The sequence below is a fragment of the Juglans microcarpa x Juglans regia genome, chromosome 4D (genome assembly GCF_004785595.1).
Source record: "Juglans microcarpa x Juglans regia isolate MS1-56 chromosome 4D, Jm3101_v1.0, whole genome shotgun sequence".
Classification (NCBI taxonomy): domain Eukaryota; kingdom Viridiplantae; phylum Streptophyta; class Magnoliopsida; order Fagales; family Juglandaceae; genus Juglans; species Juglans microcarpa x Juglans regia.
The window spans coordinates 4,984,383-5,002,430 of record NC_054600.1 but is presented as its reverse complement, the minus strand read 5'-3'; the positions used below and the strand labels follow the sequence as shown (position 1 = coordinate 5,002,430).

Below are 18,048 nucleotides of genomic sequence, written 5' to 3'. Positions count from 1 at the left end.
AGGGAGAATGTGGGGCTGAAGCTAGGCAAAGGGGAGAAGTGGGGAGGTGGGAAATTTCGGAATTGGGGCGTAAAAGGCATGTTTCAGCAGACAGAAGGTAAGAGAAAAAAAACGCCACGTCAGGTGTGCTACGGATCAGCCGTGAACAGTGGCTGATCCTTAGCTTTTCTCTATTATAAAGTATTAATAAAATTATTCTCATGATACAATGACGCTCTTTTATTCATTGGGAAAAAGCTCCGATTGGTGAAAAACTTGACATTACACCAGCCAATAATACTACAACAAATAGAAGATTTATGTGATTTATTGTATGTTCTAATGCATAGAATCAACCCTCTCATTTATATCCCCTCTCCCCATGCACAGTGCACTCTCCCTTCTCCTTTCCCCTCTCCCATTTCCTTTCGACGCACAGAGCACTCTTCCCTCTCCCCTGTCGCACAACTCTCCCCTCTCCCCTGATGCACAGTTTCTCACTTGGATAAACCGAGCAATTTGATACTAATGGGTTTCTCACATCTTTCTCACTTATCTCTAAATTACTTATTCTACAATTTTGATATGTTTGATGCGAATGAAGTGCTTCGGATCGATTTATTTGGTAATAATCTAGCCAAAAACTGACATACAAAGACTATATTTCACATTAGCAGTTTATCAAAGAAGTGCTGAATCTAGCAAAAAACTGGCAATGCAGTTGGGAAAATTCATTAATCATTCTGCTTATGCGACCTTTGGTTTTTATTATCCTTAATATAATGCAGAATCCTTTTAGTTTGTCTCCTGTAGCTACTATTGAATTTCAAGATCAAGTTAGGAAAGGACTTCAAATTTGTATTTTTTTTTGTTTTATCTGGGAGAGGGGGGTTTCGAACTCCAAACCTTCATTTTGGAGGCTAGGGGTTATGCCAACCAGGCCATAGGCCTTTTGGCTCAAATTTGTATTTAGTATAGTTACTGATGGCATTATTCAAACCATCGACAGATCGTATTCTAGAGGGAGAGAAAGAGAGTGACAACCGATAGGGGGTGAGGGGAGGGAGGCAGAGAAAGACGGAGGGGGAAGAGCTGTGAATAAAAATATTCACCTGCAAATAAAAATATTCACCTGCGTGTGAGTGTAAATTCTATTTTGTTGCAACTCCTACATCGCAACTTGTGCTTCGCAGGTGTAAAATGAGAAAAAAAATACCCGATTGGCCTGGAGACGCTCTCAATTCATTGTTATAATTATGAGATAGAGAGATTTTTTTTTTAGAATGAAAAGTTAGTCTTTCTTACTCATTGAAAATCTGAACAAATCGCAACTCTTAGGGGATGTTTCGAAACAATTTATATTTCATCCCATCTCATTTTCTTGCCAAACATCATTAAAAAACAAACACTTTCAAACTAATCATTACTACTTTTCAAAAATTTCAAACAAAAAATAAAAAATAATTCAATTTTATCAAATCTCAAAACAAAAGTAATATTAAAAAATTATATACTAACAACATTTAAACTTTATAATATGTTTTATTCAATTTCTTCTCTCCTTTTCCAAAACCCAATAAATGCTTAACTCAAACTATTTTACTATTATTCATAAATCATCTTACTATTATTCACAAATTTTCATAGCATCTCATTCTCCAAACATCCCCTTAGTTAATAGTAACCATTATAAGGTAATGACCTGCAATCCTTCATAGTAGTCATCAAATAAGCCATTTATTACTAATCATAATTTGCATCATAATGTCTGATTTTAAATTTCAAATTATTAAATGTTTGTTAATTATGATGCATTTCCAATAGTTACAACACGGCTAGTTTTTTGTTAGGTAACAAATGTAGACATTATTTAATATTCTCAAAATAAATATAGAGCTCCTCGCAATGAGCAAAATGTGCCTCATAGGGCCTATTGTCATTGCCCCGCACGTGCATCCCGTGTGATGCGGGCGGCTTTGCCGGTTCAAGGTGGCTTATGTAGCTCTCTCTTATCCTTCACTTTAAGACAATACTATAGTGAGAATGATTTAATATAAACTACTTGTCTACACTTTATTTGATCAATGTTAGACTATCATTTCCTTCTTTGTATACTTTAAAGAGTCGACATTCTCCATCAATATACAAAATAATATATATATATATATATATATATATATACACACACACACACACACACTTACAAAATTTAACTGACATCCTAGTATAAGACTTCTAATTTTATATTTACACCCTCTAAAAGTCTAAATTCTATTTTTAAAATTAAATATTCCATGAAATTTATATTATCTATAATTCTCATATAGCGTATATGTTATTTCTATTTTTTCTAATTTAATCCAATTCGGAGAAAGTATTGAAAAACATTTGTAATATCTTGTGCAACAACATGATCATGCATGGTACCATCCACAAATTTTTCGGAGTGAAAACTCAAAACTATTGGATGCCCTTCATTTTGTGTCTTTTTAAGTACAACTCACGGGTAATTGAAGAAAAAAATATCCAGTTCAATGACTTTTTAAAAATTGTTTGTACAAATCTTTAATTTTTAATATGTTCATGTAAATTAGTTGATTAGTCAACTAAATTTTTTTTCCTCTCTCTGAAACAGAGTAGAGGCTCCTTTCCTACCCATGTGTAGGCAGTCAAGGGCTAATCTTTTCTTCTCTTCTTTAAGTGTAAGAAAGAGATATTTTGCGATGGACAAGGAACTGCGGTTGTTGTACGAGCAACTTTCCCTTACTGCGGAGGTAGTTGTAGAAACGGAGAGACCTGATGATGTAAAAGCTCGAGGTGAGAAATCCTTGATGGTCAGGCTATTTACGGAATGACACTTTAATCGTGAAGCTTTTAAATAGACAATGCGACAAATCTGGAGATCGACTAAGAGCATACAATTCCGGGATCTAACAGCGGGTCTAACTCTGGTGGAGTTTGATGATCAAAGGGATAAGACATGAGTCCTCCATGATGGTCCTAGACTTTTGACAAACAGTTGGTATTAACGGAGGAGTTTGAGGGCCATCTGCAAGTGCACGAAGTCTCCATGACAGAAGCTAACTTATGGGTTAGAATTCATGATCTACCATTGATTGCACGTAATGAATACATTGGAAAGTTGATTGGGGAGGATCTGGGTAAGGTTATTGAAGTGGATGTTGATTATAAAGATTTAGCATGGGGGCAGTACATGAGAGTCTGAATAGGCTTGGACATTACGAAGCCCCTGTTGCGACGAAAGAAGATCACCCTGGGTTCACACAGGGATTGTTGGGTACGATTTACCTACGAGAGGCAGCCGAATTTCTGTTACCAGTGTGGGTGTATGGGGCACTCTCATCGTGAATGTAGAGTATGGAAGTCTCAAACTGAAGATCATGGGGGAGATAGCCTTCCTTATGGGCAATGGCTGAGGGCGGCGCCACCTGCTAGATGGGGGGGCCAACAACTGCCAGAATGGTCAAAAGGATAGTGACACAGGGAAGCAACAAACTCCTATTTCTGTGGCAAATATCAAGGGACATGTTACGAGTTTGCAAGAGAAGCAAACTGGAGTTTCAAATATCCAAGATACGGGGATGAGATAGTCGCACCTAGTCAGTTATTTAATGTTCCTATCTTTGAAGAGTAGTCGTGTGATAAAAGGATTGTAGATGAAACTTCGAAGAAGGGTGACCTGAGCAAACAGATACAATCTGAGGAAGAAGGAGTTTTGAATGTTACGGATGACATCACACCCAACGGTCAGGAACACACCTCAATGGCTAAGGCTTCCGTCTTATCCTCTCATGGGCCCCTATTGGATCAATTGGTGAGTCCAACAAAGCCTCTTGCTGCTAGAGTTGCTATGCCCAAACAAAAAGCCAAAAGTAGGAGGCGTATAACCTCCCCCATGATAGAAGTGAAATCCCAGCAACCTCTACCAAGGTTCTGCGCAAGAGAACTGCTCCACCTACGGAACATGATGATGAAAGGGCAGTGAAGAAGGCTTCCACTTGCTTACCTGCGGGGCAGCCTTGTTGGAGGAAGGTGACCATATTGGATCGGCAGAGGCTGTGGGGCAGCCTTGTCGAGACCAATGAGGCTGCTAAGTTGGAATCCTCGCAGGCTTGGAAACCCACGAGGATTTCAAACTCTTCTTGATCTAATTAGGAAGGAAGCTCCCGACGTTGTCTTCTTGCAGGAGACAAAAGTTACATCTCGCGTGATGGAAAGTTACAAAGTCAAGTTAGGTTTTCTTAACTGCCTTACTGTTGATTGATGTGGTCGAAGTGGAGGCTTGGTGCTTTTATGGAATGAATATGTTAGTTTGTAGGTGCTTAATTATTCGAATAATCACATACATGCTATGATCACAAACGGTGTAGATAGCAATAGGGATTGGTTTCTAATAGGATTTTATGGTCACTCTGAAACTTCTAAGAGAAACGAGATCTGGGATTTGATCCATTTGATTGCTGATTCAGTTGATAAACCCTGACTTGTGTATGGGGATTTCAATGAAATTTTGGATCATAATGAGAAGTGGGGTGGCAGAATGAGACCTCAATGCCAATTAGATGACTTTCAATCTATTCTAACTGACTGTCAATTGATGGATTTGGATTTTTCTGGCCCTGCCTACACATGGTGTAATAGGAGAGAGGTAGGAGATCGAATTTGTGAAAGACTAGATTGGTGTTTAGCAACTTCTAGCTGGGTTGATTTATTCCCTGATTCTAGAGTTCAACATGAGACTGTATCCTATTCTGACCATATTCCTGTGTGCCTTAATACCAATGGATTTGCTACTAATCAAAGGACTAAAAGGATGTTTAGATTCGAGGCTATGTGGGTGGGTCATCATGACTGTGAGAAAATTATCCATGATACATGGTAGGAGGAGCAGAGTGGAAATTATATGGTTGCTGCCATGAATATGATCTCAACATGTGGTGGCAGGCTAGCTGGGTTGAACCAAAAGAAGTTTGGTATTGTTCAGAAGCAAATCAAACAATCCCAAGTAAAGCTGAAGAATTTACAATCTATGGATCCTACTTATGAGAAAATAGAGGAACATAAAATAGGAAGAGAGGAGGTTCAGGTGTGGCTAGAGGGGGAGGAACTTGTGTGGAAGCATAGATCGAAGGTTCAATAGCTGTGTTGTGGTGACCAGAACACCAAGTACTTCCATCAAAAAGCTTCCCAGAGAAAAAAAGAAAACTTTTATCCAGAGATTGAAGGATGGAAATGGTATTTGGAGAGAGGGAGTCCATAGAGATAAGCTGATTAGAGAGTACTTTAGTTCTTTGTTTACTGCCTCATCAGAAAGAGGTTCTATGGATATTCTGAATGGGGTGGAACCAAGGGTGACTGCAGATATGAACAGTGAGTTAGAGAAGGTTTATAATGCTAAAGAGGGTTTTGTTGCTTTAAGGCAAATGCATCTTGGCAAAGCTCCTGGCCCAGATGGGATGCCACCAATATTTTTTCAAAAATATTGGCACATCATTGGAGACAAAGTTACTGCTATTGTGCTAGAAGTCCTCAATACAGGTCAAATCCCAACTGATTTAAATCACACTTTGTTAGTGTTAATACCAAAGACATGCTCACTTACTTTGGTTTTTTATTTTAGACCTATTAGTTTGTGTAATATAATTTACAAGCTAATAGCTAAAGTTATTACTAATAGATTGAAAGGTGTGTTGCCCTCCATTATTTCTGATGCACAATCCGCATTTGTGCCTGGAATACTTATCACAGACAATGTGTTAGTAGCTTATGAATTGGTTCACTATCTTAAACAGAAGAGAAAGGGGGAAAAAAGGCTTTATGTCACTGAAATTGGACATGTCCAAAGCTTATGACCGAGTAGAATGAGATTTCCTTGAAAGTGTTTTAGTAAAATTGGGTTCACTCATGGATTGGTTGATCTCATCATGAAATGTGTGACCTCAGTTTCATTTTCTGTCATGGTGAATGATACTCCTTTTGAACCAATATTGCCTTCACGAGGTATTAGACAAGGGGAGCCTTTGTCCCCTTATCTATTTCTCTTATGCATTGAAATTCTAGTTGGTTTGCTTAGAAATGTTGAACTGGACAAATCTGTTAAGTGGATAAAAATCTGTAGGGGCACCTATTATTAATCATATGCTTTTTGCTGATGATTCCATTGTGTTCTGTGATGTGGATGTAGCCACTTCAGTTAATATTCAAGTGCTGTTAAGGAAGTATGAATTAGCCTCTGGTTAGATGATTGACAAATAGAAAACTGCTATGATCTTCAGCTCTAATGTGCATGTTAGTTTGAAAGAAACCATTATGGCTATGTGGGGTGGGAGCACAATACAACAATATGAGAAATACTTGGCATTACCTCCCATAGTTGGGATAGCAAAATATGTTGCTTTTAGCAATTAAAAGTAGAGTATGGAGGAGACTACAAAGTTGGAAGGAAAAATTCTTATCTTAAGGGGATCGTGAGATCTTACTAATGGTTGTTGCATGTTTTATCCCATCTTTTGCTATGTTTGCTTCAATTTACCCACTACTTTGTGCAGAGAATTAGAAAAGATGATGGCTCAGTTTTGATGGGGACAAAGAGATGATGGGAGGAGAATTCATTGGGTATCCTAGAACAAACTGTGTGTTCACAAATCCAGGGCTGGAATGGGTCTTAGAGACCTCAAAATCTTTTAATATGGCTCTTTTAGCCAAACAGGCTTGGAGGGTGCTTAAGTGTGAAGACTTCCTAGTCCATAAACTGTACAAGGCTAAGTATTTCCCTAACTCCTCTTTTTTCGAGTCTCAAATGGGCCATAACTCTTCTTACACTTGAAAAGGAATTTGGGAAACTAGAAATGTGTTGATGAAAGGGTGTCAATGGAGGATTGGGAATGGGGCTAATGCTCGAATTTGGCAAGATAATTGGGTTCCTAGCCACCAATCTCTATTGTTGGAGGAGTCTGGTAATGCAGAGAGGGACTTGTCAGCAAGGGTAGCTTCTTCGATAGATGTTGAGACAAGTTGGTGGGATGTCTCAAGGGTTAGAGCTCTCTTTAATCCAAAAATAGCTTCAGAAATCCTTCTCAATCCAAGTCAACATGAAGATGTATGGATGTGGTGGCATGAGAAAAATGGGGTATTAGTGTTCGAAGTGGATACAGATTCTTCAAAAATCTTATACATCATGATACTACTGAGAGTTCTAATGCTAAAGAAGAGCAGAAAATGTGGAAAGCCAATTGGAAAATAAGGGTCCCAATAAAGTTAGAGTATTTGCTTGGAGAATTTGTAAGGAAAGCCTACCTTCGAAACATAACATGTTCAAGAGGAAAATTATAGAGAGTACTGCATGTGACTTTTGCAATTATCTTGTTGAAGATGTATCTCATGCTGTGTTGTAATGTCATGATTTTAAAGCTGCATGGCTGCAACTTTTACCTGATCTAACATTCTTGCTTAACTTGAGCACAGTTACTAATGCAGTTATGTTTCTATTACACAAAGGGGATCAAGGTCTACTTAGCAGATTCTTCTTAATTGCATGGTCATTCTAGTATAAGCGCAACAAGTGGACCATTGAGCACACCCTACTGAACCCTCTGCAGACTGCAAACTATGCTATTAGTTTGCAAAAGCTTGTACTCCTAGCAACTATTGAACCAAACTATTCGATGCAGAAACTGGGTTGTTGGCATGCTCCTCCACCTAGTTTTTGCAAGCTAAATGTTGATGCTACTTTATTTTTTGATCTTAGAAAGGTTGGATAGGTGTTGTGCTTAGGGATGAGAGAGGAAATGTACTTATGGCTATGAGTAAATCTAAGCATGAGCTTCATGAACCAAAGTCAGTTGAATTACTAGCCATGTTACAAGGCCTACAATTCAGTTTGCATTTGGGAATTTCCAAAGTTGTGCTTGAGAGTGATTGTTTAGTCATGGTGGAAGCCTTATCTACTAATAAAGATTCCTTATCAAGTCAAGGAAACCTATTAAAGGATGTTAGAAATCTGCTTAGCCACTTCGAAGACCATCAAATTCAACATGTGCTTCAAGGTGGAAACCAAGTTGCTCACTTTCTAGCAAAGCATCCATGGCCAGTCTATGATTTGGAGATGTGGATGGGGATCTGTCCCGTCTTTTCTATCTCAATATATTTGGCTTGATCATTCTAATTTGTAAGCATAATATTTGCTAATTGAATGAAATTTCTTCTTATAAAAAAAAATTTGTTTGTACGAGAATTCGAATTTTGAATATGGAGGGAGCATACGATAGGTCACCACAACCAAAACCTTTACTACTTGAATTCATTCTTAGAACTCGTTTGGATAGTGAAGATGAGATGAATAAAATATTGTTATAATATTAATTTTTAATATTATTATTGTTTTGCTATTTGAAACAGTTGAATTGTTTATTATATTTTGTGTAAAAATTTAAAAAAATTGTAATGATGAGATATGAAGATTTCTGTATCCAAACGAGCCTTTAAAGATTTCTTTTGGAAAATGATAGTTTGCCTCTGGATTTGCCTATGGGTTTGACCACTTGTGTATTTTAAATTTTCTTTAGAATGATTAAAAAACTTACAGAATGAATTGTGTGTGTTTTTTAAATGTTTAAAAAATATTTAAAAAAAGCAATAATGTGCACTAACGGGCACGTCCAATGGCACCGTTTTTTTTTTTTTTTTTTTTGGTATCTTGTTCATAATAAACAACCTAGCAAGAATGGTGTAAAAATACAGGAGAAAATTTTTCCAAATGGCCCTTTATGTGGATGGAATGAGGAAACAGTAACTCATCACTTTTTAGGGATATGTTGTTATGCTCAAATCATATATATTGTGCATGACACAGTGCTCTGCATCATTCGTCAAAATTTTGTCAAGCGGGTCTCTGTCATTTTGGTGTTTCATGAGTTAAAAAGGTTTCAGCTGAGCCAGGGAGGATCAGATCCAGAGACAGAGAGATTGACAAAGACACGAGTAAGAAAAATGAATCATTTTTATGGGAGATGTTGCAAGAGTTGTCGCTTATGTTTCGAGATCAACTATAATAAATCCAAAAATCTGAGTCTCCACCATGAAAAGTATGAAGTGGGGTGTTTATATTACAGAAACCCATTTGGACCCCTACACTACTTTCTTTGAGTTGAAGCCCATTTCACAAAAGCTAGTCTACTACTATCACAACAGTGCTATATAAATTATCTTCTTCAACGTACGAATATGACAGCGGCAAAACCAATTTCCTCTCCCATGGTCTCTGCTGCAGCACTCTCTCAACACCATGGAGATCCCTTTACGGACTCCACACTCTACCATAGCACTGTTGAGAGCTTACAATACTTAAGCTTCACCAGTCCAAATATTGCCTTCGCTATCAATAAGGTATGCCAATTCATACATCGATTGATAACAGACCATCGGCGCGATGTTAAAAGGATATTGCACTATCTTAGACTCACTATATTATGGTCTACTTCTTCAACGGTCAAGCTCACTTTCTCTTCGGGCCTTCTCTAATTCTGACTGGGCAGGTTGCCCTAATGATCGACAATCCACTACATTTTACTACATTTTTCTTTGTCCAAACTTAATTTATTAGAATTCACGGAAGCAAAAGACAGTCTCACGTTCTAGCACCGAAACCGAATATAGAGCTATTGCCAACAAGTCTGCTGAGTTAATCTGGGTCCAATCTCTTCTCAGCAAGCTTGAAATTAAGTTGCCACATCCACCTATACTGTGGTGCAATAATATTGGTGCAACATAAATGACTGCTAATCCTCTCTTCCATTCCCGAACAAAACATATTTTTATAGACTACCATTTTGTTCATGACCAAGTTGCCTCTAGATCTCTCAATGTACGTTTTCTTTCGTCAAAGGATCAACTTGCAGATGCTTTAACAAAGCCATTACCACCAGCTCATTTTGCCTCTATTCGACACAACCTCAACGTCCAAGAGCTCCCATTGACCTTGCAGGGGCGTATTGAGACAAAGCCCACTTCATCCAAAACATCTTCAAATTCAAAACAAGATCAGCACAACACAAGCTCCTCCGAAACAAACTCCAACAGCTGCTCTTCCACAAAACTCGATGCCGATAGCTCAAGTCAAACTGATTCATCTTCATCTTCAAATGTAACGGCTAAAGATAAGATAGGATAAAGATAAATGTAAATTAGAGATAGTTTACGTTTTTGAATTCATCTATAAAATCTTCCTGAAGCTCCCAGAATAATTATGGAAAGCAAAGTTCAAAAACACTCTCTCTTTAATAAATAATTAAAACCAAAATAAAGAAGAGTCCAGAATTCTTTACCTTTGCCATGTATATCTCAGACTTCTCAGTACGTACTTCGACAACCCTTCCTTTTCTTTTCCTTTTCTGTCTTCTTCTCTCTTTTCTTTTCAACTCGATTGGCTGATCCACTACGAAGCTAGCTTCCGTCCATAAGACAATTTACATTCAACCCACTATATACTTTTAAGCATTGATCACTCTTATTTTTACTATTTAAATATTCTCATTACAATTAAAATGTTCTCTCTTATAAGAATGATTATTTATAATTAAAATAGATTCATTTTAATAAAAAATAATTATCATTTTTACTGAAAATAACTTGTCACATATGAGTAGTTTTCTTGTAGTGTCTTTCTCCTACAATTATATTTTAAAACTTACTATTTTTTCCAGATCATACTTTTAAAATTTGTTTTCCTCAACAATCAAATTTTTTAAAAGTTTTAACTTTTTCATTACTTTCTTAGATTTACAAATATTACCATGTGGAATTAGATCCGCAAACATATATAATATAATAGTAGTAACGATTACGTGCTTACGAAGTACAGGACATGTGGTACTTTAGTCTGATTTTAGACAAATTTATGAAAATTTAGTATTTAATATTAAAAATTTCGAATTTATTAGTGTCTAATTATATTAGTAGTGTATAACTAGTGTCTAACTTATGAGTTATTAATGATGTTAATTTAGTATAGTATAAGTTGTCCCACTAACTAATGTGACTTTATCTGATCCATTAGATCTATTTTACAATAAAAGTAATTTTATAATCTGACGAACTATATCAATTTGTGAGATTGTTTTTGTATAATCCATTTGTAGTTAGAATATTTCCCTTAATTTTATGTTATAAGATTAATAGATATGAATAATTAGATTAAAATTTCATGTTATATTAATTATTAATTTAGCAATAATATATATAATATAATATAAATAATATTTAATATACAATACAAAAAAATTAAATATGTATTTATATACCGATTGGGACCAAACCGGTAGTACCAGTTTCGATTTTTAAAAAGGGGCTCAGATTGGTTTAACCGGTTTACCATTTTTTTATTTTTAGAGTCCTATGCACTCCCTTCTTACAATAAAATATCATGTCATTTAAAAATATCCTTGCATAAAAGAATTTAAATCATACAACATAATTTGATAAAATAGAAGTGCGTATTTCGAAAATACCTAATAATTTTTCATATATTAAACAGCTCGAGAATATCGCTTTAAGCTTAACACAAATAAGAATAGAGAAACACTTTGCAACAACCTTGTTGCTATTGGGTGAAAAATAGTCCATCAACGGGCTGACTACATGTTAGATAAAGATTCTATAGCACAATAGAATGAAAAGAAGCTGATTACTTTATCTAATAGTAAAATAAAATATTATTAGAATATTATTTTTTAATATTATTATTATTTTAAATTTTAAAAAAATTATATTGTTCATTATCTTTTGTGTGTGAATGATGAGATGAGTTGAAGTGACTTTTGAATTCAAACCATTCTTAATCTTTTCCCATAAAATATCAAATTGCATTTTTTACACGTGCATGACATATTTGAAAACTAAAAGTTGGAAATTTAAATTTTTAAAAGATGATTGATTGTCATTTTTTCATTTCCATGATATGACTAAAAGTTTGAATTTTAAATTTTTATCATCTTTCACATATGCATATTTTGTTTGAAAAATTTGAAAAGTAATTCATGCTATTTTTGACATATGTAAAATATAGATGATTTTATTTGAAAAAATTAAAAAGTAAATAATGCTTCTTTTGTCATATGCAAAAAGTAAAAGATTAGATTTAAAAATTTTAAAAAGTGAATGATTTTATCTTTGATAATTATAAAAAAGGATAAAGTTTTATTTGAAAATTTTAAAAAGTGAGTAGAGCTCTTTTTGACATGTTAATCTTTTTAAATTTAAAACTAAAGTCTATAAAACCAGATGCACGGATGAGTGGAACTTAGAGTAAGGGATGAGATCTGATGTAGTCAAATGTATAGTTAGTCACATAACATATTGGCGTGGCAGAATGGGATTGGAGGGCTGGTTATGGCCGGAGACAGGTTTTCTCTTGAGAATAATTCAGAACAAAATGATCAGCACAAAGAGAAAACAGAGTGCGTGCATGGAATGACGTAGCAAAACTAGTCGGATGGGAATGCTCCAAAGTCGTCCTACACTCCTAATTCAATTAAATATTTATTAGCGCAATATTATCCACCTCAAATGTTTTTTTCTATGCAAAAACGTCATCGAAATTTAGGTGGCACCAACTCCACCATTTCCTAAGGGCGTGTGTGGATGTTGAAATGAGTTGAGTTGAGTTGAGTTGTAATGATAAAATATTATTAGAATATTATTTTTTAATATTATTATTATTATAAAATTTGAAAAAGTTGAATTGTTTATTATATTTTATATTGAGATTTAAAAAAGTTGTAATAATGAGTTAAGATGAGTTGAGATGAGTTTGATAACCAAACGAAGCCTTAAGCTAAACATACTCTATGATAAAGGCATCGTGAATTCATTCAAGAGGAATGGCATCTCATACATATATATATATATATATGTATGAAAAATTCAATTTTGCGCTTTTACATTATACATTTGTTTTTTTTTTTTTTCTTTTTATGATGTAGAGCTGTTGAATAGAATAACTATATAACTATATATATATATATATATAACTCATTTTAATTTTAATTTTAAAATTCCTTTGGCTCCCGACATCTTAACCTCGAAATAATTTTTCTACTCTAAAAATAAATCATGCAAAAAATTCAAAACCAAACTAACATTCAGCCAAATACCCAAAGCAAAAAACCATTTAATAAAAATAAAAAATCTTATTTACAAACCAGTGTCAAATAAACCAACGATCTGGACACCATTAATTTGATATGATTCAATTTGAAATAAAAATATATTGTAAATCAAATATATTGTAAATCAAATCTTGTCATATATGTAATAACTCAATAAAATACATCTCTCATTTAACACATAATAAAAAATAATTAATTTTTAAATAAGTACTCGAGCTTTCACATTTTTACAATTCAAACCCTTTTTCAACCCGAACGTCAATTAAACATATAATTCAATATCACCGTAAATCTTACCCCCAGAAAATACGACATTATTGACATATGGCCCGTATGTCACGTGTTAATATGTGAGAATGGGAAATACTCTGCATTCACAAAAAAATAAAACTTACACAAAAGTAATCCCTTAAACTAATGTAACTTGATATAATTTGTCAAATTATAAAATTATTTTTATTATAAAATAGATCTAACGAATCAGATTAAGAGATTGTTTGAGATTGAGTTTGAAAGTTTAAAAAGTATTTTTAACTAATTAAAAGATCTTTTAAAAAAAATGATATGTTTGGTAAATTTATAAAAATGCTTTAATTACCTAAAAAAGTTGAAAGTCTACTTTTTTTAAAAAAGCACTAAATTGAAACTTTTATAGAAATGCTCCTGCAAGTAATTATATATTTTTAAAAAATTAATGTAACTAATTTTAAAAGTGTTTTAGTTATATGTTTATCAAACAGTAAACAGGTTTTGAATTATATAGCTTATTATTTAAATTATAAATTATAAGCCCTAAAGTTATAAGTTATATTTCTCTCAACAATCTCAAATATGCATATATAATTTTTTTTATAGATGTAGTAATACTCTTCTCTAATTAGAGATTGTCACGTGACCCGTCGTTAATATTTTAACAGAAAATTGATGAACATACCCATTTGAGAGTTTTTTAAAGATCAGTATCAATTTTATAAAGAAAAACGCTTGTTGCAACCGTTTGGTGCAAACGGCGTACAAACGTGACTGATGTGAAGACACTTGATAAGAGAGAGACCGAGATGATGGAGCTGATAAAAGAGAAAGACCGAACTGATGAGAGGAAGAATTTATTATAAATTTGATGTAGTATGGACGACTGCACGTCAGTTGTATCTATCGACTGTATATAGAAGAATTGTTTTATAAAAATAAAAAACTGAGCTGCTTGAATTAAAAAAATAAAAATTGAAAACTCGGCTACTGTTTCTAAAAAAAAAAAAAAACTATTGTCAAAAAAGTTAAGTGGGTGGAATTGCGCCATAATTAAATGAACTGGACCCCGGGGGTTTGAAAAAACAGCGGGTAGCCTTCATGACATAGGGCCACACCCACAAATCATTTTTAATTTATCAAAAGACTAATTAAAATATTAATTGACAATTGTGACAGTTGTCTGAAGACTCTGGATTTCTCTTCTCCCAGACAGAATTGACATTGGAGTCGTTCGCTCATCCATAAAATTTGTAAGGAAAATGATACTCTAACCTCACAATCTTATCGTTGGTTTTTATTGTTGTAATTTTTTATTTTTTTTATTTAATGATTAAAAAATATTTTTTAATAATATTATATTTTTTTGTTTTTTTTTTTCAATATCTAAAATTATTAAAAAAATTTTAAAAAAATTTTAAAAAAAATAAATTATACGTAACAATAGCTTCCAAGAATTGGGAAAGGTGGATATAGCACCGTCCAATTTATGAAAAGAGTAACAAAGAGTAACGATAAAGTTTTTTTTTTTTTTTTTTTTTACTATTATATAAAGAAAATTATAATAACTTTTTTTTTTTAAATTCAAACGCATTAAAATAAAAGAAAATGTCAAGAAACAAGCATTTTAAAGGCGAAAAAATTCTGCAAACCAATCCAAAAGAAGAGAGAAAATTGATGAATAATGTACTGAGAACTACACCACAAAAGATAGAGATGATCCGGACACACCAACTATTTATAAGTTTGTTTCAAACATTACATGATCACAGAAGAACACCATTAAGCTGCAAGAGGTGACACTACCTATTACTATTTATAAGTGGGGAATTGATATTAGTACATGAAATTACAGGATGCATGATGATCATCAGCTGATAAAGATGATGGATGGGTCGCAGCAACACTCGTCAAGGAGGCAACAGCAACACAGAGCTGCTAGACTGTTCCAAAACAATATCCATAAATCAGAAAAAGAGAAAAAAAAACACTAGAACTGAACTTTTTGGTACTTTTATCTGTTTAGATGGGTAATGAATTCTTCAAGATTTAGGAGAAAGAGATCAGGGGGAGAGAGCAAAGAAACATGTTTCAGAAAAATATGCAGGGAAAGACGAGAGAGAGAGAGAGAGAGAGACATTTACCATCCCTCAAGGAAACCTGGTTCCCTCCTGGGTGGTGGTGCAGCATACTGTGGAGGTGCCATCACTGGGGGTCCTTGATAATAACCTGGCAGTGGCAGGCATGGCAATATGTATCAACCCCACAAAGGGGGGGAAAAAACAGTTTTTCAAGACTATAAAGGCAGAGAAGAGATTAAAGAAAACTCCTATTCCAAGTCCCAAAAAATTAAAATTTCAGAGCTTTCCTACCTTATACAAATACAGCCAAGAAAAAAGAACAAACTCAAAAAGCCAAACAAAGGTAAAGTTTACCCACTATTTTTCCAACCAGTAGTTCAATAAATCAAGAAGAATTAAAGACTTTAATCCCCAAATATAAGCAAAAATGACAGAAAATAAGTAGATAAACAGAAGAATTAAACAGGTAGAAAATGGATGAAAATAGTGAAAGAAGCTGGTAAATTAGGAGGAAAAGAGCATGCATACCTTGAGCAGGGTAGGGGTACGCATACTTAGGGTCACTCATCTCTGACTAATTAACAAAACACACAGACCTTCAAACCTTTTACAGCTCAGAAGAACAAAGAGGAAGGAAGAGACGATGAAACTGAGGCTTATATCAGAAAGGACTTGGTAACAGACGCAACATGCACACCCACCCTCCGTTCAAAGCTGCCTCACATCCTTTGTCGGAATTTATATCTGTATTCCACAGTAGAAGTTATTCTTCTCTCTCTATTTATTATTCTTTTCTCTCACTTTATTGTGAAAAAGGGGAAAGTGCCTCCTTCCTCCTTCCACTGGGAATTTTTTATTTTATTTATTTATTTTACTCTCTAATTAAGAAAATATTTTTTTATTATATTATAAATATTTTTTTACTTTTTTAAATATTTAATTTTTTTAAATAATATTTATAATATTATTTAAAAAATACTATCATAATTATTAAATTAAAAAACAGTCGAGTGGGATTTCGGACCCAAAGCATTTTCCTTTTTACGAGGACAGCTGGCGTATTACTTGCTCTGAACTGTAAAGAGGGTGGAGTGCCCTCATCGTGAAATTGATTCCGCTTCTTTTTAGTGGGTCCCGGACGCGGCGGACGGCACAGCGAAGCACAATGTGGCCGTCTTTATGTCTTATGAGTGGATAAAAAAACAAAAACCGATTAATTCCGGGTAGTCATATATTAACAGAGTATTTTTATCCATAATATTTTATGATATAAAAATTGAAAATAATTAATTACAGAATAATAATATTTTCTGTCATGGCATGCTACAAGTACCATGCATTACTTTTAAAAAACTCGAACAAATATAAGATTTACAAAAAAAAAAAAATTAAATTAAATTTTTAATAACTAAAGAAATAAAACTAAAAAAACTCCTAAAAAACAAAATAACATAAACATCAGAACTAAATAAAAATAAAAAAGTCCAAAAAAATAGAAAAACATTAACAAAAAACCCTTCAGGTATTATTACGTCTACAAAGAAATTATATAATAATAATCTTACAAATTGATTTGATTTCATCTAATTCATTAGATTTATTATATAATAAAAATAATTTTATAATCTGACAAACCACACCAAATCACATCAGTCTGTGATATTATTTTTATGTAATTTATTTATAGTTAAGATATTTTCCTTCTATTTTTATGTAATTTATTTATGTAATGCAGAGACTTTCATTAGTTTTACCTAAAATCATAGGAAGCTCCATAGTCTTTTAATTATAATTATTATTTCAAATAAATATAGATGTTGCGAGTTAGTATTTATCATGGACTTTTTTTTTTTTTGACAACATGTTTATCATGGACATAAAATGGAATAATATTTTGTATAAGTTCCAACTATATAAACTTTTTCCTTAAAAAAGGAAAAAAAAAATAGAGAACCATGCAAGCTTCTTGTAAGGTTTTTTGTAAAAAAAAAATAGATTGAAAAAATTATTCAATTATCAAGTCGGTGTATAAAATATATTATTTATATAATTTAAATAATAAGATTTAATTTGTAAAATTTAAATTTTAAAATTTATTTTTTAAATTAAATTATATCATATAAACAGTACATTGTATAGACGTCTTAGAGTAGCAATACTTTAAACGAAAACAAAAGTAAATTTTTTTTATTTTTGGAAGGCACCTTTTTACAAACATGATCAAAATTTACACGCTTTCGGTTATATTCGTGCTGACACTTAACTTTTCAACTCACAACACACATTTCTTGATCGAGATGGATTGATACATAAACTTTTATACAACATGTTTAATAAACAATATATAAAGAAAATCTTTTAATTTGCTCAAAATAATTAAGCAAATAAAACATGGTGATAGGTTTCAGTTTTATTTGTTCTTGGCTAAGATAGTTTTTGAAACATTTTTTATACTTTTTTTGTCTTGGGTTGCATTTGAATGTTGATATGTTCTCAAATGATCTAAGTTGATATGTAAATAATAATATTTTGTAGGTCTCATTGAGATGTATTTG

The 18,048-nt window shown here is 33.3% G+C and overlaps 1 long non-coding RNA gene across 1 annotated transcript; it reads right to left on the bottom strand.

Moving 5' to 3' along the window:
- Nucleotides 1-15,129: 15,129 nt before the first annotated feature.
- Nucleotides 15,130-16,258, bottom strand: LOC121258973. Its single transcript, XR_005939491.1, has 3 exons — nt 16,022-16,258; nt 15,557-15,641; nt 15,130-15,355 (listed from the first exon to the last, which is right to left on the bottom strand). It is a non-coding gene; the product is annotated as an uncharacterized LOC121258973 (long non-coding RNA).
- Between the last annotated feature and the right edge of the window lie 1,790 nt (nt 16,259-18,048).